Raw genomic sequence first — 25,671 nt, 5'->3', positions numbered from 1 at the left:
ATCATCTTAAAAATCTGAATAATAATTATCTGTAATTACAACGAGAATTAAATTATCTGTAATTACAATGAGAATGTCTTTACCTGATCAATGAGATTCTGGAATAACCAGTGACTGAAAACTGAGGCTGACTTTTAACTTCTCAGTCTTCCTTTTCAGATATTTTCATACACTTCCCTGACTTTATTGTTCAGCTCTGCATACTTACCTAGACCCTACATGAAGCATGAGCATTATTTCTTGGTGGTCAGGACATGGCCTCTTTTTCCAGGTTACCCTTCATCTAAGTCAACCTCCTTGCTCCTTAGCATGGCCTCCTCATCTGCTATGACCTTACCAGCCTCTGGGTTCTTCAGTCCTAAGACCTTAACTCTCCTGTTTCTCAAACTGTTTGTTTGTTTGTATTTGTTTTCTCTCCAGTGTAATAAGGCGTCTCCCTGTATCTTCCCTTGGATTCCTTAGAACCAGAACCCAACTTGACCTTTATCCATACAATTCTTTAGCCATACAAATACCAAGTTTTATGATCTGCACTGCAATTTACCACTTTCAAGTGACCAGTTCAATAGAATTTAGAGTTCATTTTCTCCCTTATCTACTGTGGCATAGCTGCAGGGATTAACAGGCAAAATCTGAGTGACCAGATTCCGGAGGTATCCAGGAGGTTTAACTCATTATTTATGTCTTAAGAGGTACAAACATTCTGATCTCTGTCTACTTGAAAAAAACAGTCACTTTAGTAGAAGAAATATCACCTTAACGACTAGAATTAGATAAAAGACACTAAAACACATCACAGTGGACATGAGATTCACCTAGGGAGATTTTATAAAATGCTTCTGCTTGATCCTAGCCCAAACAGTTAAATAAGAATGAGTTGGGACCCAGTGTCCTGAAGAGCACGCGAACATGTGCATCTGCTCATGGAGGTGTTCGTGCATTCTTACTGACGTGGCCACCTGACTGGCTTCCATCTGAGAAGACTAAGGTTTCAGGTCCTCGGTTAACAGACTTAAAAGTTCCTGGGCAATACCATTATATATTCCTGTTTTCTGTGCTATGAAGAAAACTTCTTGGCAATGACTTTGCCACATGCTAGGCCAATAGATAATGTAAAACTCTGCACTTTTGAATGACTTTATTTCAAGACAAAGTGACTCAAGAAAATGCATTTTGGAAGATTAATCCATGTTTTGTTCATTGTGAAAATAAAACCTTATCTGAGAATTGCTGTGAAAATTTTGTGGGTCCCTCTGATCATTTTGAAACTTCAGTAAAGTAGAAAACGACACCACTTATTTACCAGAGTGATAAAACTGCCAAGCTTCACATGTAGTCTCTATATAGTTTTTATTTAAACAACCTAATGGTTTCTTTAAGTTGCAATTTAAGGAACTGATATCAATTCATGTTACTTGAGCTGTGTTTACATTAAGATTTAGTTTCCTTTCTTAAGTACTTTAAAACATAGTAGGTTCAATGATGCTCAGTACATCCAGACACTCAATAAATGCTTTTTGATGATAATGATAAAGCTATTTTAACGTGGGTGTTCTTTCTCTTTACTTACATTCAATATCTTGCTGAAATTCAGACCACAGGTTGTCTTACTGATTTTTTTCCTTAAAATTACATAAAGTGGGTGGTATTGAAGTCTTTTTCTTTTTGGCTTCATTTTAATTTTTTATTTAATCCCAAAAAAGACTGCATTTTCTAAAACCAAGCTGATGTCTTCTATCAGTAAGACAGGTAACATAGATAAACTTCACCATGCTGTTTTATGTTCTCTGCCTTGTTTTTCTTTGCCTCACTCCCCTAATCTTCCTAAATAGTTGCAAATAGTTGCTCTTCTGGTTGAGACAGTGTTCCCACAGGTAGTGCTATGAAGTGGGGGGTTTGGGATCAGAGGTCAATGAGCTTGCTTTCATGTATATAGCTCTACTGTAACCCAATGCATCCCTTTCCCCTGAGCAAAGCATTTGTCTTCTCAGCATGAACTGTCTACATGCAGAGCAGGGTAGGACCTTACAGACAGACTGAGGATTGACCTTCAAAGAGTTAAAACTCACAATAGGGGTTTCATTGTAATACAGTTGATGACAAAAGAAATGTTGAACCACATCTCCCACCTCATTATACTTTGAAAAATCTGAAAAGACTAATTGTCTTCATTTCCCAAAAGTAGATTTCAAACGTCTTACTTGACTACAGACTGCATGCAAGGAGTCATGCAAAGCTATCTGTTGCAGTGGCTTCCCCATAAAACAAAGAATAGCCCAAAACACTACACAGACCCTTTCCAATCAAAGAGACTGAGCTTTAAAAGTTAACTTTACTGCCTGATTCTGAAGTTTTCATTTTCCTTGCCAGACAGGTTCAAAAAGAATGTCTGTTTTCATTTCATCAAGCTTAATCCATACATAACATCCTTTCCCACTATTTACTAGACTACAGCTATCAAATGAAGATATGATGTCTGTGTTTGGGTTAGTTACTTTAAATTCTAATGACCATGATGTAATCACTGTAATCAAGAAAAGCTTGTCTGTCTTTAGATTTAGGTCCTTTGCCATTGGCCTGGCACACTTTCCAGTCTTTTCATTAAGCTAACCACAATTTTGCCAAATTTGTAATTATCAGTGAGTTTGCTTTACATAGCCTTGGGGTGCCAAATTCAAGTTTATTCCACTGGTTTTGTTGTGGTGTTTGTCATTGTTCTAGCAAAACAGTTTACAAATATTTGGATAAGAAAACTTTATCAGCAATACTTTTTTTTTACTGTACTGATATGTTTGTATATTTGAGTCCTTTTTCCCAAATTATGCAGGGTTTTTTTTTTTTTACATTTATATCGAAAGTGGAGATTCTCCTCTGCCCAAGTAAACATTTAGAGCAACTTGGAAGTTTAGAAAGAATTAAGTTTTTTTAAAAAGATGAAAATTGTACATGTAGATGTAAAAATGTTTTTGAATATTAATTTCTTTGTGTTTTGTAAACTAAAAGTTTTCATAAATAAAATGGGAATCATGCACAGTTTCCTTGTTTGAGTTAAATTTAGCTCTTGTAAAAAAAAAATGCCACTGTATTCTTATTCTAGGTACCAACTTCTAAGAATTTTCCTTTTTAACTATTCACTAAAAAGTAGCCACAAGATCCTCTTTGTCTTTTTTTTCCCCAAGGAAAAATACTTCCTAATGAGTCTGGAAATCAAGAAGCATTAAATAAATAATTTTTACAAAAATTACCATTCCGGTTGACAGAATTTTGCTACTCCAACTCACTTAAAGCCCACTTCACCACAGTTACCCTGGATAGCATTCAAATTTACCTACTCTCCTGACATGTCCCTAAACCTATGAAATTTCTTCGAATCTGGCTGTCCCTATGCTTACTTTGCATATACAGGATAATTTTTTCAGTCTTTTAGGTTGCAAGGTGAACAGACCAAATGGGAAAGGAGAGGATGATTTAGTTGCTAAGCAATAGACTGGTAAGGATCAGGGATATCTTAATTAAGCTCTGATAAGCTTTCAGTATGGGCTTCCCTAGTGGCTCAGAGGTTAAAGTGTCTGCCTGTAATGCGGGAGACCTGAGTTCGATCCCTGGGTCAGAAAGATCCCCTGGAGGAGGAAATGGTAACCCACTCCAGTATTCTTGCCTGGAGAATCCCATGGATGGAGGAGCCCGATGGGCTACAGTCCACGGGGTCTCAAAGAGTCGGACACGACTGAGCGATATATGGGTATGTGGGTAAGCTTTCAGTGGTGTTTTGGGAAAGAGAGAAAGGAGACATTCATGAACTTCATGTGCCTTTTTTTTCCATTTCTTTTAAACTGAGAGGGATGATCTATTAAGACAGGAACATGAATCATTTTTGCTTCCCAGTGTGTCAATATAATAGAGGAAGACTAAACCTTCCACTTCCTGGTAATGCCTTTATTCCTTTGCCTCAGCAATGGCAGAAGTGTAGATTGATGGTCTTAATTAACCCCCACAGGATAGCATCCAATAAGATTGATTAATTAACATATATTAATTATTCATTTAAATGGCTGATATAAATGGATTGTCATGTTTTAGAACAATAATCTTTTGGTAGATTCTATTTCATTTGCACCAATTAAAGAAATTCACTGAGACCAATAAAAAAAGAGGTTAGCAGAGTTAATCCCACTTATTTAAATAAATTATCTTAATATATTATTACATATAATGAAAATTTACATTTTAATTGAATAGTAATTTAAATGCCTGATGTGATTATCATCAATAAAGAGAACTACTTTCAGAATGACAACAGTAACTTAGTTCCAGGAATTTAAAGGAACAACAGTTTTCTTAGGCAGGAATGGTGGGAAATGAAGTAAAATACAACCAAATATGACAGATACAATAGGGTGTTTAGGTTAATAGGTGCAATGCATGTCTATTATAAAAAGTTGTTGTTGAAGCCATGCTTGTTAACCTTTAACCCTAGAGCTTTATTCAGCAGTTAACTTGCTTACCAGCAGGATATCTTTGTGATTTCTTTAACTAGCTCTAAGCATAGAAAAGTCAGTCCTGACAGAGTGACAGTAAAGAAGGAAACAATTCCTCATGTTTCCTAAAAGAACATATTTCTCACATTTCTTTTAGGAGAATTTTGATACACTAAGAAAAAGTCATGATTTCAGCTTTAATAAGTGATAAGAAAACGGCATCTGTTTAACATCATCAAGTTTTAAAATGCAAAATTTTTGAAGAACCATGGGCCAAGAAATTCAGAGAATGATGAAATTTACATACATGCTGTTAATCTTTATTAACTTCTAACAAATGTTCATTATGTATTTTTGTGTGTGTTTACATGCCTGAAACTGAGGTGGAAATTGATGTTAATGGCTTTAGTCCTTTGTTTCCAATTTAAATGAATAATTTTTAAATTGATATTTTAATGACAGCCTTGAAATAAATGGAGTTATTCTCCCATGACACAAAACTAGGATCCTAATTCTGTATCTTGAAGAGATACAGATGATGTGGGCAACTCATACAGATTTCCATGGCACCCCTGGTTATACTGCTATATCATATCTTTTATGTCATTCTAGTGATCTGTTATTTAATGCTCCATATATTTAACTTAATTTTATGTGTTATACTCTCAAAGACCTTTGTAATGTCCCTATGGGACTGTATCCCAGCAGCGTGCAACACAATGCCCCATATATAGTAGCATCTTAAGGTAACATCTGTGGACTTGGTTTGACTTAACTCTTACTGAGTCAATTAGGCTAAAAAGAAACAGGGTGTGTGTGTGTGTGTGCTGGCAACAGGGAGAGGTAGGGTTCAGACACCATGAGGAAGGGAATGGAGTAAGACAAACACAAGTGAAGAATTAGCAGCTGTGCTTGAAGAAGAGGCAACTGATAAGGAGATAATGAAAGTTGAGGCAGAATACAGGCTCAGGGTCCACTGAAGCGAGGCTCAGGTACAGAGGAAAGCACACATTTATCCTTCGTGTGCAGCATCACGAGACCAATGTGAAAGAGGGCCAGGGAGCACAAGGTCATGGGTGCAGCTACCCTGGTGGAGACAGGGGTAAGCAGAGGCAGAAAGGAGCACATGGCCCATGAAATGGGCACCTCACACTCGGCTCTAGCAATGAGTGACATTTAGGAACCCAGGCCCTGTGCTGGCAGACTGCCAAACCTTTTCAATCACAGCCAGAAACCTACTATTGTCTGAAATACTCCAATTTTAATTACAACATTAAAAAAAATCATATAGATCAAATAAAATATATATACAATTTTCACTGATAGCCTAGAAATCAACAGTCTGTGACTTCTAATATTTGCAAAGAGGAGTTATGGAAAATTTTATTATTTTGTTTTTTAAAAGCACAAAAAGTGACATATTTACTGCTGCTTTCCTATATAGTAAAAGATGTGAGATGACACCCCATGACACACTTGGGAATTCAGAAGTGGTGATGCTGCTCAATGGACAACTAGCAATTTTAGCAATTTGTTCAGAGCACCACACATACTATCGGTGGGTCAGTGATCCTTAAATATGCTGAGCAAATGTAGTTGCTTTATTCAGCCGATTCTCTTCTTAAACTTTACCTAGTAGGAGGCTGGGAAGGAGGGAGGAGATTAGACTCTTGCTTTTTATGCAGTTTAACACTCAGTTTGAAGCACACACTTAAACAGTCTCTAGGTAGTAAAGTAGTTCCTATCTCATATGACTCTAGGGCACCACACCTCCCAGCCCCAAGGCCAACCCTCTCCATAAAATGACTTCCTTACACACAATGGCTGTATCTACTTGTTTCTGGCCCTTGCCCCACTATCCTCAGCCTGAGTTTTGCCTTCGGAAAAACTTTAGCCAAAGAATAAATTTAATCAAAGAAGTGAGAAAATGCAGAAACAAAGGAAAATAATCCAACAAGACTAAATCATAATAATAGTCATTCAGCAGAGTCAAGGACCTTTAGTTGCTTTTCAAGGGCTATAGATAATATTCTGAGCCATATGCTGTGAGCTGTCCTGTAAATACTGAAACTTGCGCCTGGTGGAGGAAGTTAACTACATGATGGCCAGCCTGCAGCCATGACAAAAGCTGCCACAATCCCAAGAATCTGCATCAAAGAAAGGAAATGAAAGACCCTGGAACTGAAGACTTACTGTACCTAAAACAATCAAGATGACATTGATCAGATCATCACCTGGCCAATGGCAAGATGACAGTCAGAGCTGACTGTGCTGATTCTACATGAAGTCCCCTCCCTCTATCTATAAAAGCTCTTACCCACTGTATGTCATAGGGGGGGAGGGTGGCAGAGAGTCAGCCTTTAGGTAGGAGTCTGCCCTCTCCACCCCAGTTGCCAGCATCCGAAATAAAGCAAACTTTCCTTTCCACCTACCTTGTCTCTTGAAAGTGAAAGAGGAGAGTGAAAAGGCTGGCTTAAAGCTCAACATTCAGAAAACTAAGATCATGGCATCTGCTCCCATCACTTCATGGGAAATAGATGGGGAAACAGTGGAAACAGTGTCAGACTTTATTTTTGGGGGCTTCAACATCACTACAGATGGTGACTGGAGCCATGAAATTAAAAGACGCTTACTCCTTGGAAACAAAGTTATGACCAACCTAGGTAGCATATTAAAAAGCAGAGATATCACTTTGCCAACAAAGGTCCTTCTAGTCAAGGCTATGGTTTTTCCAGTAGTCATGCAGGGATGTGAGAGTTGGACTGTGAAGAAAGCTGAGCACCGAAAAATTGATGGTTTTGAACTGTGGTGTTGGAGAAGACTCTTGAGAGTCCCTTGGACTGCAAGGAGATCCAACCAGTCTATTCTAAAGGAGATCAGTCCTGGGTGTTCATTGGATGTTGAAACTGAAACTCCGATACTTTGGCCACCTCATGTGAAGAGTTGACCCACTGGAAAAGACCCTGATGCTGGGAGGGATTGGGGGCAGGAGAAGAAGGGGACGACAGAGGATGAGCTGACTGGATGGCATCACCGACTCGATGGACATGAGTCTGACTAAACTCCAGGAGCTGGTGATAGGGAGGCCTGGTGTGTTGCGATTCACGGGGTCGCAAAGAGTCGGACACGACTGAGCAAATGAACTGAATTGTCTCTTTAGTGGCTTTTGAGTGGCAAACAGTTAGACCCCCACTTTGGGTTAAAATGTGAGCTAAAAAACTCTGGACAATCCTTTATCTTCCCTCAAACTCAGCTCTCAAGCCTATTATCGTCTTACAAAAATGTAGCTAAATAATGACTAAGCCTTTCTCTTTCTTTAGGAATGTGTTGAAACTACATACCATCCTCTACCTCAAGCCCAATTTCCAGAGACAGAGAAATGCTCAAATGTAATATGCATGAAAGTCATGCATCCATAAATACAAAAGGGAAAACCATATTAGAAAATTTAAAATATGATTTGTGCTAGCTAACTTTTGTGGAGAAGAACAGAAATTAAAATTAAATGAAGCCACATTATCTTCATCCTAAATTTACTAAAACCCTTTTGCAAATCCCATATCTCCAGTTTAATTTCAAAGCAGTATTTAAACACTCAAGGCTTACACACTGCAAGTCTGATATAAATATGCCATGAACTTTTTCTGATACCAGGAACATGGATTCTGAAGTTTTTAGACATATTGAACAATTTATCTTTTCACTCTAATTTCTACTCTCTGAATCTAGAAGGCTTTCAAAACACAAAATGATTTAACACAAATGATGTAATGCCATGTATATATTTTAGGCTTTTCTGTGCCAAAGTTCCATTCAAAAAAAAAGGAAGAAGAAAGAAAAAGAAATTACTCTCAGAAGACACTGCACACGATGTAAGCTATTTATATCCCACCACCCCTCCATTGTTCAAAATGAAACCTCCTCTTAAAAGCTTGTCAACAAATGTTTCCGTATGGTGTAGTAAAGAATCCTTGTTTTTAATGTGTCACAGTTAATAACAATGCTAGAATTTATTGCCTTCATAAAAAAACAAATATTCTTTGATTATGTAAACCAAATAAAAATTTGAACCCCAGTGTTTTCTGTTGTCTCAGGAATATACCGGCAAACCAAGATTATATGTTGAATGATTTGAAGCTAATGTACTTCATTCAAGTCCATTCAAGTATAGATTTTGATTAGGTGGAAAATTAGTGTATAATCTGTACTAATTTAAGGATGTAGATTCATCTGCACAGTGGTATGTAAAATCAGTTTTACTTTCAAAGGAGGAAAGGAAACACAATTTCAATATTCATTCCCCCAAACCTAACAAACTGCTGTTGAAATGAAAACTGTGATGTTATGAAGAACTGTAACTATTGAATGAACATAAAAATAGAAAATAGCAATGTTTAAGACATTTGCTGTTCTTATTTTGGAAGATGACTACACAAAGCCAACCTAAAGAGGGGGATAAGATTTCACATTTTATTGGCGTTCAGGGAAACGTTATACCCTGTCTCTGGAAAATCAGAAAGGGAAGTGGTTATAAGGAATCCACATAATAATGTATGGGAAAGCCAACTAGAATTTACAAGGGAGGGGACTCCGCTGGTGAATCGAAGAGCTGCCAAGTCACATGTTGCACAATTTATTAATCGTGAGCTGCTTCACCAGCCAGCAGTTTCTACATTTTCTCCTCATTTATGACTCTATTCCCACTAAGCCACTAAATTATTTTTGGTGCAAAATATGTGTTATGAGCAAAAACACAATACAGGACCAAATGAGAAGAAAGTAAACATTTGGCAGCTTTCAAAAGCAGGTGGAATGGGTCCAGACTGTACACTGTCTACATTTTGAGACTCGGATTTGGCCAGGGAGTAGTATTTTGTTAAATGCTACAAAAGCCCCAGTTTGGTCTTCAAGGAACATGGACTCAGCACCATTTGAAGTCCAATTACTGGGGATCCACTGGCACTAAGAAATGGTAGGTGCCCTTGATCCTGCTCCAAGTAAAGGAAGTTTATAGTAGTCACTGACAGGATGCTTTTAAGAGAGCTCTTAAAAGACTTCACTCACTTTGAAAAAGGCTAAATGTTGCATGTTATACCTGTGCATGAAATTTTTAATTTAAAAAATATATAAAAGTTACCTATATAATCTCCATGTTTGAGGAAAAAATATCTTTCTTTGTGGCCAATATGTTAAGATATTTCATCTCTTAAATGCATGAGATTCTACCAGTTCGGTCGCTCAGTCATGTCCAACTCTTTGCCACACCATGGACTGCAGCACGCCAGGCCTCCCCGTCCATCACCAGCTCCTAGAGCCTGCTCAAACTCATGTCCATCGAGTTGGTGATGAGAGTCTATAAACCTGGATAATGGAAGAGGCCTGGCTTGGGGCATCTCCCCTGTCTGTTAAGATGCTGCTGACTATGGTAATTTGGGCTAGGTTGATGGTGGTGAGGAAAATCCTAATAACTTATCTATATGTGCTCCTCTAAATGAAATGCAATAGATCATAGAAACATTATCTTCCTTCCTAGAGGTATCAAATACCTTCTGCCCCATGACAAGCTTGCAGGACACTGTGCTCTTTAGCCTTAATGAAGAGAGCTATGGAAAGAGATGTCCACCTATCCCTACACTCAGCAGAAACAGTATTTTTAAAACAATTTGAGCTTTCACTATCTGCCTAAGTGAAGACATAATATAGACAGCTCACGCAGGCAAAAACAAATGCAGACACAAAGTAATCTACACCTTCACGGCTGTGTGGCAAATTTCACTACATCTCCTCTCTCCGTTGCATTTCTTAGCAGTACTTGCAGATATTATTCAGATCCCTCTAGTTTCCTCTCCACATCCCTTCATTTTCAGAAGAGGAACATCACTTGTTTACTGCAGTGTCTGAGCTCAACCAAAAACACTACCTCAAATACGTTCTATTACCCTCCTTACCTTTATCCATATTCTTCCCTCACTGCTACCTACCATGCCAACTTACCGTAGCAAATGCCCCCATCTCTGCTTTACCTTGCATCCCTTCCTCCACCTGAAGGAGTCCTGGACCATCATCACTTCTGTTTTACCTCGTCACTATCTCTGCTCCTGCTGACCAATGGCCTATATTCACAAATGCCATCAAGTCATCTTCATATACAACACCTCTATAAAGTCACTCACTAATCTCTTGAGTTTTTAAGATTCATAGAATTTTAGATTTGAAGAACATTAGAGTAAGAAACTTAAAAATATTTGTTCTAACTAAATCATGTTACAAGTAAAGGGAAAATCTCAAGTACTTTTTAGTTCTTCCTCTATGCCCAATACGCCCAATACCTATTCATTCAAAGGTAACAAATGACTCACAATTATTTTTTTCTTAGTCTTTATCTTTTCTGGCTTTGCTATTTGGGGTAACTGCTCCCGCTCAGAAAAATCGTTTCCTGCCAATTACCTACAGCCATAAATTGATTCTAACACACTGTCATTTAGAAACATTGCAGATACACACAGCCTTCCCATCAAGGACTTAACCCAAACTTTTAGAAATATCCTTGACTCCCTTTCCCTTTGACTTTTACCTTAAAAACCATATGAAATAACACCTGTCCTCTCCCTTTTTCCTGTTGCCCCTTTGTGGCTTTCACTTTCTCTTAATGAACTATTACACCAGGCTCCAAAAGAGGATCCTCACAGTCATTTTCTATCCTCCCCAGTGAAATTCTGATATGGTCAGTTCACCCTTAAAACCATTCTTATAGTTAGGGCTCCAATCTCTAATGTGGTTCCCAACTAAACAAACTACAATGCCTACCATTCAAAACTGTTTGGAATTTGGTCCCAATCTTTATTTCAAGTTTCATCATTCACTAGTCTTTTTTGGAACCCTAAATTGCAGTCAAAATGAGGGTCTGGATGCTCTCTAAACACATTCCATGCTTCCTGCCTGTATATTATGCCTCTATTTGTTATATTATGTTTCTTATACTTCCCTTCTTCACCAACATCAATGTCAGCTGAAACACTCATGATCAAAGTGAACCTCAAGGAACATCTCACTCATGCAGCCTGTTCTAATCAGTCAAACAGAATAGAGACTTCTCTATTCACTGTGTATTCTTCTTCAATGTCACCTAGGATATTGTCTCATTTTAGAGTCTTCGATCCTTGTATCATTCCTTCCCTGAGAGTAAATTTTTTGAGGCTTAGAAATCTTTGATTTTCTTTCTTCCATAGTGTTTTTTTTAAAATAGGAATTCAGCTATAGGTTTAGGTATTATCTTATAGGTTCTAGAAAACTCAACAGGTTTTAGAGTAAACTCTCTTTCCACACCCCATCCTAGTCCCCCACTAAACTTCCTCTATACAAAATTTCTCTAGACTGGGCTAAGGGTCCCACTAGTGATTTTGTAATCCAGTCCCAAAAGTTGCAAGTCAAATTTCTCACCTTTTGGCATAATTTCCACCAGTCATTTACACTGGTAAACAGTCTAATTAATGTTCTCTTCAAAATTCCATATTTAACCTCTCCCTTTTTGCCATCAGCTTGCCTCTGTCTTAGATCAACTCCTCCACATTTACCTGGACCACTGCCACAGCCTGGAAACTAAGTCTGACTTCTTTGTAATCCATCCTCCACATTGCTACTAGGATAATTTCTCTAATGGCAAAAATGATCACTTACTTCCTTTTTAAGTCTTCCCAGATTCCCTAACCTAAAGAGGAGTGTCCAAACTCTTTGTATAATTTGCAAAGTCTTTCACATCTGGCCCCTGCCTTCCTTTCCATGCTCATTTTATGCTACCAGTTTACCTTTGTCAGGCAAACATAGAAAAAAGCTTGGTATGCTGTTCCCCTTTGCTTAAGTAAATCCTGTTCATTCTTCAAGGCTCAACTCAATCCTCCTGCTGGTATATGTCATAAAGCATTTGGGTGTCCTTCCTCTGTCAAATTGATAGTAATTCCAAGTTTGTCTATTTTTACCAAAGAATGAGAAATCCCCCCAGACTGAAATATTGCTAGATTATGTTTCATATTCATAGAGTCTAATGAACTATAATAATTGTAGAATTAAAAATACATGAATTTATTACAAGCATACAATAATTTAACTGTGATTTATATCAAACCACATGGTACTTACAATATCCCTTTTACAAATTCAAAGACAAATAAACCAAAGTAATATATTATCTAGGCTTTCATATTTAAAAGTAAAAAATAGATAGAATACACTAAACACTGTTTAAAGATAGCTGTCAATTCTGGTGGAAGGACCAAGTGAGATGGGATAGAGGAGAAACACAGAAGTAGATATAACATACTGTTAAGATACTTCTTTGGTTGGGTAGTAAGTTTTCTGGTATTCCTTTCATGTTGATTAATTATGTTTTTTAAAATGTGACCATTCATGGATCAAAAGTAACAATGTGTCATGAACCAAGCATTGTAATTAATCTAATTTAATGGAGTGTTTAGGCCACAGTGCACCTGAGATTTATTTGGTTACTAATTAACAACAACAAAAAAATCTACAATTGTTATTAGTTAGATCTTAGTAATCATACTTTTATAAAAAGAGACAGGCAGCTGTACCTTTCCACTATATTCTTTTTCATCTATAATGCCATGGGAAAATATAAAAATATGACATAATATAGAGACCACTACAAATGTGAACAGGTAGGCAAATATATCCACCCTAACATTCACATTTGCATGTGGAGCTTTAATTATAAAATGGATCTCTTCCTTGAGGAAAAAAAGTACAGTAGAGAGATTAATCACAGAATTCTCATTCTCTGGATACACTGATAAGGTTCACTCACTCAGTCATCCAGAATTTGAGAAAGAGTTTTATATAATCCAGGGTACACTAGATACCTTCAGGCTCCCCCAGTGGCCCAGCAAGTAAAGAATATGCCTGCAATGCAGGAGACACAGGCATGGTTCCTGGGTCAGCAAGATTCCCAGCAGAAGGAAATGACAACCCACTCCAGTATTCTAGCCTGCAAACTTCCATGGACAGAGGAGCCTGGCAGGCTACAGCCCACAGCATCGCAAAGAGTTGGACACAACTGAAGTGACTAACCACACACACACACACACACAAGATACCAAGGATACAAAGATAAAACAAGGCTCCTGACACCACAAAACATACAGAGGCCAAGGCTTCCTCCTTGTGTGCAATTTACACTGAAAAACTGACTTAGCAGCAACATGATAGAGTGCCATCCATGGAAGTTACTCCTCAAGCCTGTTCAAGGGGAATTATGGAAATTTTGAGAAGTATTTCTTTTATCAATTTTAAACACATATTATGGCACCTCAATTCCCAAGAGATGAAATTCTTTCTTTAATCTCTAACATAGAGTTTGATAATTTTTAAACTATAGTTATAGCTGGATTTCTTGGAAAGTAAATACTAATTGCAGCAATAGTAACTAGATTTTTAAGTAGATTTTTAAAGCCTTATTATTCAGTAATTCATAAAGGGAGCAGTATATAATTTTATTTAAAATGGAATAATAACCTTAGTCCATTTTATAGTGATTTTGCAAATACTGCTTAATATCATGCCAATCAAACTTTAAGTACTTACTCCTTATTTGTATTTAGAATTTTGTAGTAAAGATTTATAGACCTTCTGAGATACGCACTTTTCACATCAGTTAACTATATGAATCATAGAGAAGAAACAAAAACAATTCAAATGACGGTAGCATAATACATACTTTTGAATATCAGAAATGTGGAAAAAAGTATAAATAAAGCTCATTATAGATTTTTATACAGAACAATATTACCATTGAGTAATATGCATGTGGAAAATGTTTTAAGTTGTGTTTAGTACAGTAAATATCCAGCTCAGCATTGTTTCATGGTAAGTAAAGAAACTGAAGGATACCGTGACAAAGTAGAAAGGTAAGACTAAGGTAGGGTTAAAGTGCTAATTCTTTTTACTTTCCTTTCACTAGTATTCAACACACATCTCACAATTACCACACAATTTTCATAGGTGACATGTTGGAGGGGAAATCCATACTAGATGAAAAACTTCTGTATACAATATTACAAAAACTACTTATATATAACATTACTCTTCAAAGTGGCAGTGTAGTCTAAGTCATCTAATTAACCAAAACTTCACAGAAGGAAAAGAAAAATAAAAAGAGGAAAGAAATGAATGATAGTTTTGATATAAGGATAAGCCTATGAGACTTCAGTGATTTATCATAATATAAAGGCAGTAAGTAAAGAGAGAAAAATGAGAGCTTTAGCAGAAAGTACACAACATAAAACTTCAAAGAAACTTGCCATAACGTATGTTATCCTAGTTATAAAGAAAAAAGAAAAGAAAATATCCATCCATTTAAATCTAAAACAAATGGTCACTTAGCTGGCATAAGCAACCTTTGTCCAGGCAGGAGGGTCAAACCTTAGGAGAGAAGATAACAATTCCTTCATTAGGACACAAGTAAAAGTAGATTTCATGGTTATATTTTCTAATGTTAAAAATCTGGGCTTCACTATTCTAAATCCTCTGAATTCTCAGTTTTGAAAAGTGAACAAGCCAAATCTATATACATTCTTATGATTTACATTCATACATTTGTTTCTATTCCCAACCACAATGTATCACTATTTCTAAAAACACAAGGAGATAAGAAAGGATGGTTGTATTTCCCCTAATATCTTGATGGGTTTATGATTATGATGTGATTTATAAAGAATTAAATACTACTTTTTAAGAGACATTCACTTCAAAAATTTTATTTGTTATTTATTGTTTTTCTATATCTTGACTGAGGTGGTGATTACAAGATAGTGAATATATTTTTAAAGGTCATCAAATTTGTATTTTCATTTCCAGATATGGTGAAATAAGATGTTTGTCCATTTGCCTTTAACAGTCAATAATTCAGGCAAATTATAAGAAGCATAGTTTTCAGACTTGGACCAAATATAGCATAATTTAATGATTATTGAGAAGACAAAATAAATAAGCACAGGAACCCAAATAGAGCCTGTCAACCTCTCTAAACCAATAACAAAGAATTTAAAACTTGAGGTAGCCAAAGCATCTATAATTCATAGGGCAGGGTACCAGACAGACATGATCTACATAAAGAGAGAGATCAGGAAATCCACAAAGCATTTCCCTTGAGTCTTCACCTGTACAGTGAGTAAATAAATGGTGGACACAGGGAAACTATCTAAGGCTAGGAACAGAAGCACATGAAAGACAGAAGCAGCAAAATCATAGGAACACCATAGGGCCAACTATAATTGATGTTCTCATTAGCCAGAGTTGAGATACCTCCACAACAAGTGGAATAACAAGTAGAGTATTGGAAAACGGATAGCCTCAAAACTGAGGCCAAAACTCACTACAGATTAAAGGCTGTTCTGGTCCTGCCCAACAAAGCTTAAGCTCAATCGTGAGGAATATAAAATTATTTCAAGTAACTTAAATGAATGCCATAACCCAGCCCAAACATATTTAAAGCAATACAAAATCAAACAAAACCAGGCTCCAACATAAAAATATCATAAATTTAATGACTAGCATCCAATTAAGAAATTCTAAGCATGGTGACAAGCTGAAAAACATGATTGACAATTAGGAGAAAACCAATCAATCGTGGTACCTTGAGAAATAACACAGATGACGGAATTAGCTGAAAAGTATGAAATCACTGTAGATGGTGACTGCAGCCATGAAATTAAAAGACGCTTACTCCTTGGAAGGAAAGTTATGACCAACCTAGACAGCATATTAAAAAGCAGACACACTAATTTGCCAACAAAGGTCTGGCTAGTCAAGGCTATGGTTTTTCCAGTGGTCATATATGGATGTGAGGGTTGGACTGTGAAGAAACCTGAGCGCCGAAGAATTGATGCTTTTGAACTGTGGTGTTGGAGAAGACTCTTGAGAGTCCCTTGGACTTCAAGGAAATCCAACCAGTCCATCCTAAAGGAGATCAGTCCTGGGTGTTCATTGGAAGGACTGACACTCAAGCTGAAACTCCAATACTTTGGCCACCTCATGCGAAGAGCTGACTCATTTGAAAAGACCCTAATGCTGGGAAAGATTGAGGGCAGGAGGAGAAGGGGACAACAGAGGATGAGATGGTTGGATGGCATCACTGACTCAATGGACATGGGTTTGGGTGGACTCCGGGAGTTGGTGATGCACAGGAAAGCCTAGCATGCTGCAGTTTATGGGGTTGCAAAGAGTCAGACACGACTGAGCGACTGAACTGAACTGATGCTAAAACAGCTGTTACAAATATCTTTCATATATTTAAGAAATTATGGTAGAGGAAAGCATGAGCCTGATAAGGAAAGATATGGATAATATAAAAATACAATGTTCAGAAAAAAAAAATACACTGGATGGCATTAAGATTAAATACAATGGGAGAAAATGATAGTAAACTTGGAACTATAGCAAATTATAGCAAAAATATTAGAATCTATCAAAATGCATTTTATCTTATTTACTTCTTTTTGTGGGGAGGGATAAATCAGGAATTTGGAATTAATAGATACACACTGCTATATACTGGCTTCCCAAGTGGGTCAGTAGTAAAGAATCCACCTGCTAAGCAGCAGATGTGGGTTTGGTCCTTGAGGTAGGGAAGATCCCCTGTAGAAGGAAATGGCTACCCACTCCAGTACTCTTTCCTGGAAAATCACATGGAAAGAGAAGCTTTGTGGACTAAGTTCATGGGGTAATAAAAGAGTCAGACATGATTTAGCAACTAAACAACAACATTACTATAGATAAAACAGATACACAACAAGGACTATCACACTGGACTATACTCAGTTTCTTGTAATAACCTCTAATGTAAAAGACTTTCCACACTTTTGAAAAACCAAATATAACATTGTAAACAGCCCCAACCTTAGATCATGAAGTCCTATTAATATAATACCTTGGTACATAGCTAATGAAAAAATACTTATATTAAATGGACCTGGCAGTTCAGACCCGTGTTGTTCAAGGATCAACTGTATTTTGACAATTTCAGCATTAGTGATGTGATACAATGGGCATGTATAACTCAAGTTAAGTCAATTTCCAAATGTGTCCATCAAGAAAGCATTTTTTTTTAAGAAAGCATTTTTGAAAAGTGATCAACCGACATGCTAAATCAAGAACACCCAGTTTAAACACCTCAAACATGCAGCATACTATCAGAATGGGCTGAACTTGAGAGGTGGCTACACAGCCTTCCTAAAATTTCTGTCTTTGATCAATAACTAATGTTTTGCTAATTAGGTTACTGGATATATAAAATAGGTTTTTATTGGTGAAACTAGCAACATATCTTGTTAATTTCAGTGATAAAATGAACACTCACTGCTAAAATTAAAGGTAATTAAGATGAAAGTTTTAAAAAAAAAAAAGATGTGTGGAGACCCTAAAATAATCTAGAACTTTGAGTAGCAAAATATCAACATTGCCCAGAAGTTTATCAGAAATGTAAAATCTCAGGCTCCACTCCAGGCATGCCATATCAGTATCTGTATTTTAACAAAATCCTCAGATGATTCACACGCACTCCTTTAAAATCTTTCCCCACCTTTTATGAGCAAGTTAAAAAGAATTTGAGCAAGACCTGTAATTTATACCTTAAAGGAATATTGTCTTAGGTTTAATTCTATGGGGTCTGTCCAATCATAACTTTTGACTCTGTTGGCCGAAAGAATAACAAAATGCTGCTCCAAAATTCTGCATCTGTCTTAAGTAAATCTTTCATCCAAAATGCCAAACAGAGTATATAACAGGGCAAAAAGTTTTCATTATACATCCAGGGCGGTCTTTATGTCTACTGTCCCAGTATAATTACTAATAATGCTCCATTTCACATTCAAAGGTGATAAATTATAAGGTCAGTCTAAGAATAAGTCATGTGACTTTTTACTTTTGAGCTTGCTTACTAATAATAAGGGCTTCCCAGGTGGTACTAGTGTTAAAGAATCCAACTGCCAATGCAGGAGACAAGAGATGAGGGTTTGATACCTGGGTCAGGAAGATGCCCTGGAGGAGGGCATGGCAATCCATTCGAGTATTCTTGCCTGAAGAATCCTATGGACAGAGGAGCCTGGTGGGCTATAGTCCACAGAATTACAAAGAGCTGGACACGACTGAAGCAGCTCAGCACACACACACACTAAACTCCCACATTGATAGTTTTCACAAGGATAAAAGATGGGGAACTTTCCCTTTTGGAAACCTCTAACATCTTTGATATTTCAAAATCACCATATTATTCTGTTGTCTTGATATGTCATCCTACCTAAAAGACTTATCAAGCATGGTGAAAACACTATTCATGAACTGAGAGATATGGGAGAAATCAAATGACTTGCCAATGTACAGTTTGCTACCCATTACTCCTTAAGTCAATTTCTCTATAAAATGCTTTGTAATTTTAAAAATAAGGTAGGATAGAAGAATACTCCAGTTCTAAACTGACAATATTGTTGATGTGGAAGTTAATCAATATTAAATTTTAAAATGCTTTGATCCACAACCTTAGTACAAAAAAAACTCAGTTCAAAAAAAAAAACCCACTTAATCTTTATCCACTCATATCTATGCAAGTATTAAATCAACCACCAGAATCATATATATTTTAGCCAATATTAAATCTTAGTATTTTAAATCCCATCGCAAAACACAATGAAAGTTAAAATGAGGGAAATTTAGTACTTTCTCAGTGCCAAAAATTGCACCATATCATCTAAATCAAAATGCATTTGTAACAATGCAACTCAAGGCCATCATTCAGTTCTAAGTTACTGTTTTCTGAAAGTAAATAAAACGGTTTGGAGCTCTTATTTAAATAGATTCTAGATTTGTGGTACAGTTTTGGCAATGATGAGTTTTCTTGGTACATCAATGTTACCATAACGGTTACAGAAGTTATGAACATAGCATTTGTGGTAACCAGTTTACAATTGAGAATCGAAAGATGCATTTTCAGGATCATAAATAAAGCTAAATACCCTCTTATTCAAAGGAAGGAATATCCAAAACCTGACCAGTTGTACAAGGATCCCAATTAACTAAGACATTTCTTACTAGCATGCACGCCAGTGTGTGACTACCCTACAATTGTGGAAGCAGGTCACTGTGGACTTACTATCTGTCTTAGGAAATGCCCTTTAAGTCAGAGTGAGTTTCAATGATTCTTACTTTAAACGTGGCAAATCCACTTGAACATTAAGAAATACCCATACATTTACTTATCAAACAGGTTTACCAAGAACACAATGCTAAATTGATTAAACTATTGAATTGATTGACCACAGAAATTTATCAAAAATATTCTCATTTCTGAGACATTAAGTAATAATAGTTTTCAGTTCTTTGTTGTTCATATTCCTTTCTTCCTACATTTTGGTATGACTTCTGAGTTGCTTAGATGGGTTATTTTTGCAGTGTTTCACAGCCAAAAGTTTCTTCACCTTCTCAGGAATTAAAGCACAGTTTAAGAGTTTAAAAATGAATTTAATTCTCACCATTCCCATCATAATGGCCATATCAACTATGTTGAAGAGTAAGTTGCTAGGAGTTCCTTTCCAAATCCCAAATCCGTGAGTGTAAATTTTGTTCTTTCAGTTTAGCAAAATGAAACTAATGGATATCAATAATCTATATGTGGTTTCCACAATAAATTAATACACTAATAAATTAGTGCACTGTAAAGTGCACTACATCAGGAGTTAGGAGACATCATAGGAGTCTCATCTCTATTTAACTATTCTTGTTCTATTCTTAACCTTTGAGAGCCCAGGATCTGAGTATGTTCGTATGCTAATTTAGCCACTTGGTCATGGTGACCTTGGGCAAGTTACTCACTATTCCCTCTGCCACAAATTGCACATCAGTTATATGGACATGACTTGCAGTAGCTGTGTTTGAATGCTAAGCATGTTCATTCATTCAAAGAGTTTTAAAACAGTGTCTGGAATAGAAATCATTGTATAAATACTTTAAGTGTTTGTTTTACAAAGATTTTAAGACAAGTGCTTTGATAACAAATTCCAGACTAAGTTTCCCCTTCTCCTTACAATCTCACTTGAAGAGATTTATAATTTCTAAGGTCTTTAGACTTCTAAGAGTGTGTCAATTCAGTTCAGTCGCTCAGTCATGTACAACTCTTTGTGACCCCATGGACTGCAGCATGCCAGGCTTCCTGTCCATCACCAACTCTTGAAGCCTGCTCAGACTCACACCCATCAAGTTGATGATGATGGCATCCAACCATCTCATACTCTGCCGTCCCCTTCTCTTCCTGCCTTCAATCTAAGAATGTGTACATTCTCCTAAACTTCTAAAAATATATGAATAACTAGTCATCTTCAAACCTTATATCTTAATATTGTCCTCCTCAAGCAATCAAAAGGTACTCTTACCTAGACTTGTATTTTTCACACTGGACATGTATCTAGAAGGAAATACCAAGGGAATATATGAAGCCACAAAATGGCTGTCACACATCTATTAAAAGTATACTCATAGAGGGGACATAACTAAATAAGTAAACGATCTGAACAAAAGGAGCTATGGAGTAGAAAGTAGAAGTCACGACATGTTAAAATATAATAGAGATACTTCTGTAGAGTAACTGGAGAATCTCTGTTCAAAAGGATAAGAAGTGGGTCTTTTTAAACATCTACATCTCTATGATGTGTGTGAATAAACTTAGATCACATATTCTACCCCACAACAGATTTTCCAACCTGGGGACCCGATAAAGGGGCTGAGAACCCGCAGGGAATTTGACTTTGAGGACCAGTGGGATTTGAATACAGAAGTTCCACAGACCTGGGGAAACAAGAACTCTTGGAGAGCACAAACAAAACCTTGTGTGCACCAGGACCCAGGAGAAAGGAGCAGTGACCCCACAAGAGACTGACCCAGACTTGCTTATGACTGTTCAGGAGTCTCCAGCCAAGGCGTGGGTCAACAGTGACTTGCCACGGGGTCAGGGACGCTGACTGCAGCAGTACTGGGAGGTACTACATGCTGGCTTAAGTCCTCTTGGAGGAGGTTGCCTTTGCCTCATAGTTTGGCCTCAGGCCGAACTACAGGGAGGGAACACAGCCCCACCCATCAGCAGAAAATCAAATTAAAGATTTACTGAGCATGGCCCTGCCCACCAGAACAAGACCCAGTTTCCCCCTCAATCAGTCTATCCCATCAGGAAGCTTCCATAAAGCCTCTTATCCTTCTCCTTCAGAGGGCAGACAGAATGAAAACCACAATCACAGAAAACTAACCAAACTGATCACATGGACCACAGCCTTGTCCAACTCAATGAAACTATAAGCCATGCCACGTTGGGCCATCCAAGACAGACGGGACCAAGTGGGGAGTTCTGACAAAATGTGGTCCACTGAGAAGGGAATGACAAACCATGTAGGCATTCTTGTCTTCAGAATCCCGTGAACAGTATGAAAAGGCAAAAAGATAAGATACTGAAAGATGAACTCCTCAGGTTGGAAGGGGCCAAATATGCTACTGGAGAAGAGAAGAGAAAATGCTCCAGAAGGAATGAAGAGGCTGAGTCAAAGTGGAGACAATGCCCAGTTGTGGATGTGTCTGGTGCTGAAAGAAAAGTCTGATGTTGTAAAGAACAATACTGCACAGGAATCTGGAATGTTAGGTCCATGAATCAAGGTAAATTGCAAGTGGTCAAACAGGAGACGGCAAGAGTAGACATCAGTATTTTAGGAATAGGTAGTGGTTCATGACATAACACAGGAAGCAGTGACAAGACCATCTCCAAGAAAAACAAATGCAAAATGGCAAAATGATTGCCTGAGGACGCCTTACAAATAACTAAGGAAAGAAAAGAAGCCTAAAGCAAAGGAGAAATAGGAAAGATCCCCATTTGAGAGCAGAGTCCCAATAAATAGCAAGAGGAGATAAAAAACCCTGCCTCAGTGATCAATGCAAAGAAATAGAGGAAAACAACAGATGAGAAAGATTAGAGATATCTTCAAGAAAATTAGAGATACCAAGGGAACATTTCATGCAAAGATGGGCACAATAAAGGACAGAAATGATATGGACCTAACAGAAGCAAAAGATATAAGGAAGAGGCGGCAAGAATATATAGAAGAACTATACAAAAAAGATCTTCATGATGCAGATAACCATGAGGGTGTGATCACTCACCAAGAGCCAGACAGCCTGCCATGTGAAGTCAAGTGGGTCTTAGGAAGCTTCACTATAAACAAAGCTAGTGGAGGTGATGGAATTCCAGCTGAGCTATTTCAAATCCTAAAAGATGTGCTGTGAAAGTGCTGCACTCAATATAACAGCAAACTTGGAAAACTCAGCAGTGGCCACAGGACTGGAAAAGGTCAGTTTTCATTTCACTCCTAAAGAAAGGCAATGCCAAAGAATTCTCGAACTACCGCACAATTGCACTCATCTCACACACTAGCAAAGTAATGCTTAAAATTCTCCAAGTCAGGCTTCAACAGTACGTGAACCATAAATTTCCAGATGTTCAAGCTGTGTTTAGAAAAGGCAGAGGAACCAGAGATCAAATTGCCAACAACCTTTGGATCATCGAAAAAGCAAGAGAGTTCCAGAAAAACATCTACTTCTGCTTTATTGACTATGCCAAAGCCTTTGACTGTGTGGATCACTACAAATTGTGGAAAATCCTTAAAGAGATGGGAATACCAGACCACCTGACCTGTTTCCTAAAAACTCTGTATGCAGGTCAAGAAGCAACAGTTAGAACTGGACATGGAACAACAGGCTGGTTCCAAATAGGGAAAGGAGTATGTCAAGGCTGCATACTGTCACCCTGCTTATTTAACTTTATGCAGAGTACATCATGAGAAATGCCAGGCTGGATGAAACACAAGCTGGAATAAAGATTGCCAAGAGAAATATCAATAACCTCAGATATGCAGATGACACCACCCTTATGGCAGAAAGTGAAGAGGAACTAAAGAGCCTCTTGATGAAACTGAAAGAGGAAAGTGAAAAAGTTGGCTTAAAACTCAACATTCCAAAAACCAAGATCATGGCATCTGGTCCCATCACTTCATGCCAAATAGATGGGGAAACAGTGGAAACAGTGAGAGACTTTATTTTGGGGGGGGCTCCAACATCTCTGCAGATGGTGACTGTAGCCATGAAATTAAAAGATGCTTGATCTTTGGAAGAAAAGCTATGACCAACCTAGATAGCATATTAAAAAGCAGAGACATTACTTTGCCAACAAAAGTCCATCTAGTCAAAGCTATGGTTTTTCTGATAGTCATGTATGGATGTGACAGTTGAACTATAAAGAAAGCTGAGCGCTGAAGAACTGATGCTTTCAAACTGTGGTATTGGAGAAGACTCTTGACAGTCCCTTGAACTTCAAAGAGATCCAACCAGTCCTTCCTCAAGGAAATCAGTCCTGGATATTCACTAGAAGGACTGAGGCTGAAGCTGAAACTCCAATACTTTGGCCACCCAATGTGAAGAACTAACTCATATGAAAAGACCCTGATGCTGGGAAAGACTGAAGGCACGAGGAGAAGGGGATAACAGAGGATAAAATGGTTGGATGGCATCACCAGCTCTATAGACATTAGTTTAAGTAAGCTCCAGGAGTTGGAGATAGATAGGGAAGCCTGGCATGCTGCATTCTATGTAGTCGTCAATTATCAGACATGACTTAGCGACTGAACTACAATGGACCAGAATGGGTGAATTTAATTCTGGTGATCATTATGTCTAATACTGTGTGTAAGAATCCCTTAGAAGAAATGGAGTAGGTCTCACAGTCAACAAGAGTCCAAAATGCAGTAGTTGGATGCAATCTCAAAAATGACAGAATGATCTCTGTTCATTTCCAAGGCAAATCATTCAACATCACAGTAATCCAAGTCTATGCCCCAAACACTAATGCTGAAAAAGCTGAAGTTGAATGATTCTAGGAAAACCTACAAGACCTTTTAGAACTAACACCAAAAAAAAAAAAAGATATTCTTTTCATCATATGGGACCTGAATGCAAAAGTAGGAAGTCAAGAGATACCTGGAAAACAAGCAAGGAGTACAAAATGAAACAGTTTAAGGGCTTTGGAGTACAAAATGAAGCAGGACAAAGGCTAACAGGGTTTGTCAAGAGAACACACTTGTCATAGGAAACACCCTCTTCCAGCAACACAAGAGACATCTCTACATATGGATATCAACAGATGGTCAATACTGAAATCAGATTGATTATATTCTTTGCAGCCAAAGATGGAGAAGCTCCATAGTGTCAGCAAAAACAAGACCTAAAGCTTACTGCAACTTAGATCAGGAACTCACTGGAAAATTCAGAATTAAACTGAAGAAAGTAGGGAAAACCACTAGAGCATTCAGGTATGCCCTAAATCATATCCTTGTGTTTATACAGTAGAATAGACAAATAGATTCAAGGGATCAGACCAGATAGACAGAGTACCTGAAGAACTATGGATGGAGGTTTGTAACACTGTACAGCAAGCAGTGATCAAAACCATCCCCAAGAAAGAGAAATGCATAAGGAAAACGGTTGTCAAAGGAGGCCTTACAAAGAGCTGAGAAAGGAAGGGAAGTGAAAGGCAAAGGAGAAAAGTGAAGATATACCCATCTGAATGTGGAGTTCCAAAGAATAGCAAGGAGAGATAACAAAGCCTTTCTAAGTGAATGATGCAAAGTAAGAGGAAAACAAAAGAATGGGAAAGACTATAGAGCTCTTCAAGAAAATTAGAGATACCAAGGGAACATTTCATGCAAAGATGGGCACAGTAAAGGACAGAAACAATACGGATCTAGCAGAAGCATAGGAGATTAAGAAGAGGTGGCAGGAATACACAGAAGAACTATGCAAAAAGGGCCTTAATGACCCAAATAACCACAATGGTGTGATCACTCACCTACAGCCATACATCCTGGAGTGTGAAGTCAAGAGGGCCTTAGGAAGCATCAGTACGAACAAAGCTAGAGGAGGTGATGGAATTCCAGCTAAGCCATTTCAAATCCAAAAAAAAGATGCTGTTGAGTGATGCACTCAATCAATACGCCAACAAATTGGGAAAACTCAGCAGTGGCCACAGGACAGGAAAAGAGTTTTCATTCCAATTCCAAAGAAAGGCAATGCCAAAGGATGTTCAAACTATTGCACAATTGCA

The 25,671-nt window shown here is 37.6% G+C and overlaps 1 long non-coding RNA gene across 1 annotated transcript; it reads left to right on the top strand.

Annotated features, from left to right (window-relative positions):
* The first annotated feature begins 5,212 nt into the window (after positions 1 to 5,212).
* LOC122437756 lies at positions 5,213 to 25,313 on the top strand. The gene is made up of 3 exons (XR_006268394.1): positions 5,213 to 5,224; positions 6,214 to 6,215; positions 25,156 to 25,313. It is a non-coding gene; the product is annotated as an uncharacterized LOC122437756 (long non-coding RNA).
* Positions 25,314 to 25,671: the final 358 nt, after the last annotated feature.

This window comes from Cervus canadensis, chromosome 3 (genome assembly GCF_019320065.1).
Source record: "Cervus canadensis isolate Bull #8, Minnesota chromosome 3, ASM1932006v1, whole genome shotgun sequence".
Taxonomy (NCBI): Eukaryota; Metazoa; Chordata; class Mammalia; order Artiodactyla; family Cervidae; genus Cervus; species Cervus canadensis.
This window is presented reverse-complemented; position numbering and strand designations above follow the sequence as displayed.